At 57.4% G+C, this 9822-nt stretch overlaps 1 long non-coding RNA gene across 1 annotated transcript; it reads left to right on the forward strand.

Annotated features, from left to right (window-relative positions):
* The first annotated feature begins 5858 nt into the window (after nt 1-5858).
* Nucleotides 5859-6924, forward strand: LOC137463932 (uncharacterized). The gene is made up of 3 exons (XR_010994021.1): nt 5859-5984; nt 6240-6389; nt 6622-6924. It is a non-coding gene; the product is annotated as an uncharacterized lncRNA (long non-coding RNA).
* Nucleotides 6925-9822: the final 2898 nt, after the last annotated feature.

Below are 9822 nucleotides of genomic sequence, written 5' to 3' on the forward strand. Positions count from 1 at the left end.
GGCCCTCCCACTTAGGAAGGACATGGAGGAGCAGGAGCATGTCCAGAGAAGGACAACAAGGCTGGTGAGGGGTCTGGAACACAAGTCCTGTGAGGAATGACTGAGGGAGATGGGGTTGTTTATCCTGGAGAAGACTCAGAGGTGACCTTATCACTCTCTACACTCCCTGAAAGGTGGTTGCAGTCAGGTGGGGGTCGGTCTCTTTCTCCTCACAACAACTGACAGGACCAGAGGACAGTGTCTTAAGCTGCACCAAGGGAAAATTAGGTTGGATATTAGGAAAAAAGTTTTTTGTGGAAAGGGTGATAAAGTACTGGAATTGTCTGTCCAGGGAGGTGGTGGAGTCACCATCCTGGGATGTGTTTAAAAAAAGACTGGATGTAACACTCAGTGCCATGGTTTAGCTGAGGTGGTGTTAGGGCATGGGTTGGACATGATGACCTTAAAGGTCTCTTCCAACCCAGCAATTCTGTGATTCTGTGATTGTGTGACATCACAGACCAGGTTGTGACATCATACAGTTGGCTGTGACATCACTGGTTTATTATGTGACATGACATAGCAGGATGTGACATCACAGAGGAGGTTGTGATGTCACAAAGTCGGCTGTGACATTACAGGCTGGCTGTGTGACATCACAGAATGGGCTGTGAGGCCACAGAGAAGACTCTGCCATCATAGAAAAGGGCTCTGTGACATCACAGAGCAGCTGTGTGATGGCACAGAGAAGGCTGAGAAAATACAGAGTGGGTTGTGACATTACAGAGCTGACTGTGAAATCACAGAGCAGGCTGTGACATGACAACGAGACTGCATAACATCACAAAGGTGGCTGTGACCTCATAGTGCTGGCTATGACATCACAGGGTGTCTGTGACATCACAGGCTGGGCTGTGACCTCACAGGGCAGATTTTCTGATATCACAGAGCAGACTGGGACCTCAAAGAGCAGGCTGTGACATCACAGGACACCTGTATGAAATCACAGGTGGCCTGTTACATCTCAGACTGGGCTGTGTGACATCACAGGGGCTGTGTGACATCACAGGGGCTGTGTGAGGTCACTGGGGAGGTCATTCCACCCCAGCCCCCCCTCCCAATTCCCCCAGAGAAGTCCAACGCTGCTCGTGCACAGAGGGGTCCCCTGTCCCCCCGGGTCCACCCGCCCCCGGCACCGCAGCCTCCCCCAGAGGATGTTCCACGAGATCGACCCCAGAGCCTGACACGGGGACGGGGGCTGTGGCTGTGGGGGGTGGGACAGGGGGACAGGGACCCTCCGGCAGCGTCCCCATGTCCCCCAGGGCCAGAGCCTGGCCCAGGGCTCCTTCACCCTGTTACCAACGAGGGCTTGAGAGCGCTGAAAAAATCCCCAGCAAGGGATCAGCAAAAACCAGATTTAATATTAAGTGACAGCACCACAAAGTTCCTTGGCAAGAGTCACTCTGCTCCTGGAGCCGTTGTGATGGTTGGTGCCATGGAAACCTGCCCTGGCCCCTTGCTCAGGGCTGCTGTCACTGCCCAGAGCCAGAGGGGATCCCTTGCTGGGGGCTTGTGCCATGGCCACCTGCCCTGTGCCGCGCTGGCCGGTCAGGCGCCGCGGAACCAGCAGCAAACGCCAGGGCCAGGGCCAAAGGCCAGGTCAGCCAGACAGAAAGGGGCAGTGCTGGGCACTGTTTCCATGGCAGCCCTCACTGGGGGTGACACCTGGGTCACCTGTCCTGGCAGTTGCCATGGAAACCCGGCTCATTGGGAATACAAGGGTGGACAGAGGTTTTAGTAGGGCCTGGCACAACGGGACAAAGGGGGGTGGTTTTAAACTAAAGGAAGGGAGGTTCAGATAAGAACAGATAAGGAGGAAATGTTTGATGATGAGGGTGGTGATACACCAGGACAGGTTCCCAGGGAGGTGGTCAGTGCCCCATCCCTGGAAACATTCAAGTCCAGCTGGGACAGGGCTCTGAACAACCTGATCTGGTGAAAGATGTCCCTGCTCATGGCGGGGTTTGGATGAGATGAGCACTGCAGAGCTCTTCCCATCCAAACCATTCCAGGACTGCATGGGCAGAAGGGGCTGCTCAGTGCACTCCATCCACTGCCTTGACTCCTCATGGTCTCTGCTGGACCCCACATCCCACAGCCAAACCCAGCCCCTTCTCTGCCTTTCCTCCCCCTGCCCCAGGGGCTGGCACAGCCAGGGGGGCACAGGTGACCTTTGGGCTTTGCAGGGCTCAGGCACAAGGGCCGTGGCAGAGTCAGGGCTGAGGTCACACTCTGTGGGCTGGGGCAGAGCCCAGCCAGAAATGAGCCCTGAGGCAGCAGCTCTGCAGTGCTGGCCACCAGGCCGGCTTGCCAAGGGAGGCTTCTGGCCATGCCCTGCAAGCAGCTGCTGCTGCCAAGGCACCTTTGGTGCCTCAGGCTCTCCCTGGCACAGCTCACAGCACGGCACTCTGCCCTTGCGCCCGAGGCCTTCCCTGTGCTGGGGCTGGCCTGGGGCTTTTCCTGCAGCGGGACCTGCCCTGCTCCTGGCACAGTCCACCAAGTCATTCCCTGCATTTCTCCTTTTCAAATTCCTTCCGTCACCTACTCTCAGAGGTCCAGCCTGTTCTGGTGCTTATCATGAACTGACTGTGCTCTTGATTTATACCAGCACTGGAGATGTAGAATCACCCAAACTGAACACAGAAACAAACTCCCTCTGTCCCATTTTCATGTTCTAGATCACTTTCCAGGTGTCCATGGAGATGTGGGAATGATTATCACACAACTCTCCATTTCTGGCTGCAGGCTCTGGAGATTCCTTCTCTGCATTCAGTCAGGCTTGTATTCCCTAACAAGTCCTGGTTCCACCTCCTGTTTCCCAAGGCTGGAACAGTCACAATGAAAACCTCACCAATGGCACAGCTCCCCAGCTCACCAGGAAGAGAAAGGACAAGCTGTCAAGCTCTCCAAACCTTGGTCCTGCTCTGCTGCAAGACTCCTGCTGCACACCCACTGTGGAAAGCCAAGAGAAGCTGCAGGTGGTGGCACATCTTGTGACAGGAGCTCAACCTGGTTCTCCAGGAAAGGTTCTTGAGAAGAGCAAACAGGACTGTGGAGAAGATTCCTGGAAAACTGAAACAGCTTTCCAGAAATGAAATGAAAATTGAAAGAAACAGTCCAAGATGTTTTCCTCTATTTATTTCTCTGCTCCCTTTCTCCATCTTGCACTACTTCTCCATCCCATTAATTCCAAATGCGTCTCACCTCTAAGATCAGTGACTTAGCGAGTTCTAGACACTCTAAAGTACCATGAGCCACGCAGTTTGCCTTCCAATTTTTGCTGGAAAGCAACGCTGGAGCCATAAGTGCAGGACCAGGACCAGGGAATCCTCCAGCCAGGGAATGTGCCCCGATAGGGTTTGATACTCAGCGGGGACCTCTGAGATACTTCTGACCTCGTGCAGGAGTCCAGACTCTGGATCTGGGCTGAACGCGGCAAAGTTCCCGTGTTTGGACAGGCTCAGGGGCTGCCCCCGGGGAGCGGGGGGCTGGGCGTGGGGGTGAGCGGGCAACGGACAAACGGACACGGGGACAAACGGCCCCGGAGCTTCAGTTGCAGCGGCGGCAGCAGCGGCGGCAGCAGCAGCAGTGAAAGAAGCGACTTTATTTACTTTCTATTGCTTCTCCTCTCCCTCTCCCGCTGTCCCACACCCTCTCCCGCCCTCTCTTTCCCTGTGCCCCCTCCTCTTCCAGTCTCCCTCTCCCCTGCCGGGCTGGGCCATGCCCCCGGCATGCCCCCGGCCCCGGGCGGGGCTGCCCCGCCCCCGTCCCAGCCCCCGTCCCCGTCCCCGTCCCCGTCCCCGGCCGTCCCGCCGGGGTCTCGCCTCCGCCCGGCTCTGGCCGTGCTGGCGGTGGCGCTTCTGGGCGGGCATCGGTGCCTGCGCCTGGGGCAGCATCGCCTCGCTCTGGCTCCGCCTGGCCCGAGCCTGGCCCCGGCCCCGGCTCCTCCCGGGCCCCGCGGAGGACACACGCGGCGCGGCCGCTGCCGCCGCCTCCGCTGCGGCTTCCCCGGCCCGAGCTCCGCCGCTCGGCAGCGCGGCCGCCGCCCCCGAGCCGCCGCTGTCCCGTTACCAGGAGCGAACGCCTGGGGAGGGCCGGCCCGGGGCGGTCGGGGGGCGCTCGGGGGCCGCTCCTGGCCCCGGGCCGAGCGCTGACAGCCGCGTCCCGCCCGCAGGGAAGGCGCAGCAGGGCCTGAAGGAGCGGTACCGGCTGGGTTCGCTGCTGGGCAGCGGCGGCTTCGGCAGCGTCTTCGCGGCCACGCGGCTCTCGGACGGCGCCCCGGTGAGCGGCGGGGCCGGCGGCGGGCGGAGGAGGAGGAGGAGGAGGAGGAGGAGGGGGAGGAGGAGGAGGGGAAGGAGGGGGTGGAGGAGGAGGAGGGATAGAAGGAAAAGGAGAAGGGGGAGGAGGAGGAGGAGGAGGAGGATGGGGCTGGAGCTTGCGCTGGGGCTGAGGCTGGGCATGGCGGGCGGCGAGCTCAGCCCGCTGCTGCTCTTGGCTTGCAGGTGGCCATCAAAAGGGTGCCAAGGAACAGCGTCCGGCACTGGGGCGAGCTGGTGAGTGAGCGGGGCCAGCGGCAGAAGCCGGGCCGTGCCGGGCGGGGATGAGCCGAGGCCCGGCAGGGTGGGAGCCACCAGAACACCTCGAGGGAGAGCGGGCGTGGGGCCAGCGCAGGGCGCAGAGCACCCCGGGCTGGGTGAGGAGTTCCTGACCCCCGGCATGGCATCAGCCCCACTGACAGCATCGTGCTCCTCCTGCAGCCCGACGGCACCAGCGCACCCCTGGAGATCGTGCTGCTGGACAAGGTGTCCACTGGATTCCCCGGTGTCGTCCAGCTGCTGGAGTGGCTTGAGCTCCCCAAATACATCTTGATGGTGCTGGAACGCCCGAAGCGGTCTCAGGACCTGCATCATTTCATTCGGGCACGGGGGTTCCTGTCCGAGGAGGTGGCGCGGGATCTGTTCCGCCAGGTGCTGGAGGCCGTGCAGCACTGCACCAGCTGTGGGGTCCTGCACAGGGACATCAAACCACAGAACATCCTGGTTGACCTGGCCACCGGGCAGGCCAAATTGATTGACTTTGGCTGTGGCACCTACCTGCAAGACACAGCCTACACTCGCTTTGCAGGTGAGCCCATGCAGGGGTGTGCTCTCGGTCCTGGCATCTCATGGCCCAACATCTCACAGCCCAAGCTGGCTGTGGCAGCGGGGATTCTCCCTTTTGCTGCCCTTCATGGCACTGAGATTTCAGCTGAGTTGCATTTGAGCAGGGCTGGGTGGGGAGCCAGCTTCCAGCCCTGCTGGCAGCCTTTGCCCACCACTCTGGGCAGGACTGAGGCTGGGGCTGGGGCAGCCAGCCCAACAAAAACACGGGTGGGTGGGGGTAGCAGAGAGGGGGGCCGGAACCTGTGTCCCAGCCGGTTTGGTGTGCAGGTGACAAAGGGCTTGGACTGCTCCACTCACCTGGTTTGTTTTGGATTCATGATGTTTTTTGGTCTGTGCAGGCAGGGAGGATGAAGGCATGGTTTTCCCAAGCACTGGGTGGGTTTTTCCTCCTCATGGTTGGGCCTTGCCAGGACTTCTGCTGCCCTCTTCCAACCCCAGTGGCTTCTTTTCCAACCCCGAGTCTGTACACAAGTCCCAGATGCTGGCGAGAGGGCAGCGGTCACCCCGTGTGCCACTGGGGCAGCCCCCACACGCCCAGGGATGCTGGGGCCAGGCTCTGGGAGCAGCAGCATCCCCCTGATGAACCCCATCTGTCTTCCATAGGAACACCGTCATACAGCCCCCCGGAATGGATCCTCTTTGGATTTTACTACGGCAAGCCAGCTACCATCTGGTCCCTGGGCATCCTGCTGCACCAGATGGTCTGCGGGGAGCACCCTTTCAGGAGGAGCCAGAACATCAGCTGGGACCATCAGCTCTCGCTGCCACAACGGCTCTCTCAAGGTGGATCCTCATCTCTGGCCACAGGGGCAATGCCAGTGCTGGGAGACAGCAGCAGCTCGTGAGCATCCCGCTCTGGCAACTGCTGAGGAGGTGGCACATGTCCTGCTCTCCTGCTCTCCTCCAAAACAGGGAATTGATGGGGAAGTTTAGGCCCAGCTCTGAGCACATCCAGCATGGCCTGGGTACGGGAATAGTGGGGCAAAGCCAACAGGAGCCTTCTCCAGCTGACCGGCGGGTTCTGGTTTCTCTGCCCAGAGTGCCAAGATGTGATCAGGCGGTGTTTATCCATGCTGGACTCGGACAGGCCCTCGTTAGAAGAGCTGTTCTGTGATCCCTGGCTGCAGGATATTGATCGGCCCTAGAAGAAGGGAGAGAGCCACAGGCACACTTTGATGCAAGGCCCTGGTAAGTTACAGCTCCACACATGCCTTGGCAATCAGAAGCAAAGGAACCCAGACATTTTGTCCTGCTCTGTCACTGCCCAGGGGTCATCAGATGGGGACACGCAGCCCTTGTGCTGGAGCTGAGCTGCTCTGCCCAGCACTGGTGGCCGCCATCTGAGCTGGTTTTGCTTGTCCTGGTTCCCTGACAGCTCTGGGCCCTGGGCAGAACCCTGACAACCTGGGCTCACCCCCAGGGAAGGAGAAGGAGCCCCTGGAGGAGCTGTACCGTGTGGGGCTGCTGCTGCTGGGGACAGCGAGGATGACATCAAGGATGACAACCTCTTCCTCCACCTGGCCACCGGCAGCTGAGGATGATGGACTTCGATTCTGGCACCTTCTCCAAAGCCAGGCTCCACAGGGAATTTGCAGGTGAGTCCACGCGCAGGGGGATGCTCCCAGATTTGGGCATTGCACAGCCTGGCCAGGAACCAAAGGTTCCCCCTTTGCTGGGGCAGATGCAGCTGATCCTTCAGTCGGCTGCCAGGCTGCTTTTGGCAGGGCTGGGGGATGGGCTGGGGTGGTGATGAAATGGGAGTGGGCTCCTGGCCCTGCCAACAGCCCCAGCACCCACCGTGCCCCGGGCTGGGGCTGGAGCTGGGGCAGCCAGCCCGACACAAACAAACCCCCATGGTGGGAGCAGAGGTGGGACTCCAGAACCTGTGCAGGGGCTGCTTTGCTTTGCAGGCAAGGAAGGGCTTGGGCTGCTCCACTGCCCCTGTTTCCTTTGGGATCACCATTATTTTGGGGGGCAGTGCAGGGGGGAAGGGAGAAAGCCTGGGCTTCCCTTACCTGTGGGTGGGTTTTTCCCTGGCATGCAGGGGTTGGGCCTTCCTCAAGTCCCTGACAGTAATATGATTTTTGACCTTTTTTCTTATTCCCCTTTTTGTCTGTAATCTATTTTCAATAAGTTGTTGTGTGTTTTTCTAGAGGAAGCGTTCCAGGTGGGGTCCAGTCTGGATGGGGAAGTGCTTGGGAGCAGCTGTGGCATGGATGGGCCGTGCCCTTGGAGAAGGCTGAGGACATCGTTTGGGACCAGCTTTTCTTCCAGCGGGGGATGGCATCAGGTGGGTCCCGTCTGCTTGGCATGGTGGGATCAGAGCTTTGGGGAGATGGCAGCGAGCACAGGAGCATCCTGCTCTGGGCAGCTGCTGAGGGCTGGATGTGCCGTGGCCGGCTGCAGGCTGGGCACATGTCCTGCCCTCCTGCTCTGCTCCCAAAGGCAGCAGGGATGGGCAGCTCTGGGCACAGCTCTGGGCACGGCCAGCATGGCCTGGGCACCGCGGGCGGCTGGGACAAGGGGACAGGAGCCTTCAGCTGACGGGCGCTTTCTGGTTTCTCTCCTTGCAGCCGGGCTCTGCGGGTGCTGAGGCTGCTCTGGGCTCTGCCAGGGCTCTGCTGGAGCTCAGCACTGGGCCACAATCAGCCAAAGAAGAAATGGGGTGACCTGCAGCACAGACCTGCTTGAGCATTTCAGCAACACAGCTCAAGTGTGCAGAGTGTACACCTCCCAGGGAAAACATGACACCACCCCAAAATAAACTTGTTCCTTAACTTCTGAAATGAAATCAATCTGGGATGACCCCAGATGACATTTTGCAGCCTGCTCAAGCTGTAGCTCAGTCTTTCTCTGAACAGTTCTCTCCTCCACCTGCCTTTTACTTCCCAACTGCTCCCTCTTTTCCCCCAGTGAGTTCCCAGCCCATGGCAGTCTCCATCACACTGTTGCCTTCCTTGGTGCCCCTCACCACAAGGAAGGCTGAGCCCCAGGCTTAGGGACTCATCCTGTCACTGGCTGAGGAGCAGCAATGTCTCAGAGGTGCAGTGGGATTTTAGTGTCATTCAGAGCTGCTCTCCAGCCCTCAGCTCTCCTCACTGCTGAGTTCCCACTCCCATTTTTCTTGTCCTTGCAGCAGGATGAGCTCTGTGAATCCCCTTGAGCCTCCCCACTCTTCCCAGCCCACGCACCCACCTCAGTTAGGCTGAAGCTGCAGCTTCCCAGTCTTCTGTGGCACACCAGTCCAGTCCCCTGTGCGGGGAGCCCGAGCCCCAGAGCACAGCACTCAGCAGTGCAGTCCGGGCTGGAGCAGCTGCCCTGCAGCCCTGGCTTGGCTCTTTGTGGCAAGGGAATGCTCCCTGTTTGCAGCTGTCCCTGCAGGATGGCCCCAGGGCAGAGCCCAGCCGGGCTCCCACTGCAGCCCCTGAAGCCTGGGGCAGACAGTGGTCCCAGAGCTGAGGTTCACGGGGAGCACACAGAGCATTTCCTCCACTGTTGCATCAATGCTCATTGTGTTAAGAATACTTCTAGTAGAGGTATTACAATTTTCTAAAACACACTGTCGTAATAGGGTTCTCTTCATGAAGTCCTGTACATCAGCTAAATTGATAGCTTCGGTCACCCAATCCACAAAGGAAGTAAAAAGCTCATTTCTGCCTTGCTTAATAGACATAGAAGAAGGAGATACTGGTTTTGTCCTAACCTTGGAGATTGCTTCTCTAGTTAATGGTATGGTAGCTTTTCATACTTTAGCCCCTACTTGTGCCTGCATTTCAATTGTAGTGTATTGCCCAACACTTATTAATTGTGCAACAGTTATCCCAAATAAGGGCTCATTCTGCTGTCGTGGAGTCTTTGCAAAATGATTACATAATTTATGCTAGTGGGCTTGCCACAGCCTTAACTGAGACTGTGTCATAATTATTCTTATGATACTTTTAATATCTTTTGGAAGAAGTAAACCTGAGCCCCATATGTAATTAAGCATTTGCTTTGCAGGTTCCCCTTTTAGCCCACAGTCATTAACTGCGGCTCTCAATTGTGAAAGCAATTTCCAATCCACAAGATGATAATTGGTTGTTTCTCCCCCTCCTGCATTCGGTGTATAAGCAACAGGAAAAGCTTGGCAATCTATGTCAGTAATAGTAGAACACGTCATAATCTTTATTACTTATTGCTTCTTTTTGGATACTCAACCAATTCATTCTGTGTATTCCTGGTAAATTTTTAGGATGTTCTTGCTTAAAAGGATTACTAGCAGATGTCACTAAAACTCTTTTGTGGCTGTTCTGAACAGTTTCATCCTGCAGCTGCTTTCTTTTAGCCTGTGGAAGTCTTTCACCATTTATTACTGATTGTTCATTCCCGGGGAGGGGATCTGTGTCTGACTGAGCAGCATTAAAGGCAGGATTAAAAGCAGGGGGAGCAGTAGGTTGCTTATCACTCAATCTGCTCTTAATTTCAATAATATTTCTTACTGGAGGAATAGGATTGTAATCAACCTCTAAAGAATGCATTCCTGGTTTATCCCCTTCTAAAGTGGCAGTAGCAACAACAGCAACTTTCTTTTCTGCTTGATACTTCTGCAAACAATTTATGACTGAGCGCCACAACCTCATTC

Source organism: Anomalospiza imberbis, chromosome 32, assembly GCF_031753505.1.
Source record: "Anomalospiza imberbis isolate Cuckoo-Finch-1a 21T00152 chromosome 32, ASM3175350v1, whole genome shotgun sequence".
NCBI classification, from domain to species: Eukaryota; Metazoa; Chordata; class Aves; order Passeriformes; family Viduidae; genus Anomalospiza; species Anomalospiza imberbis.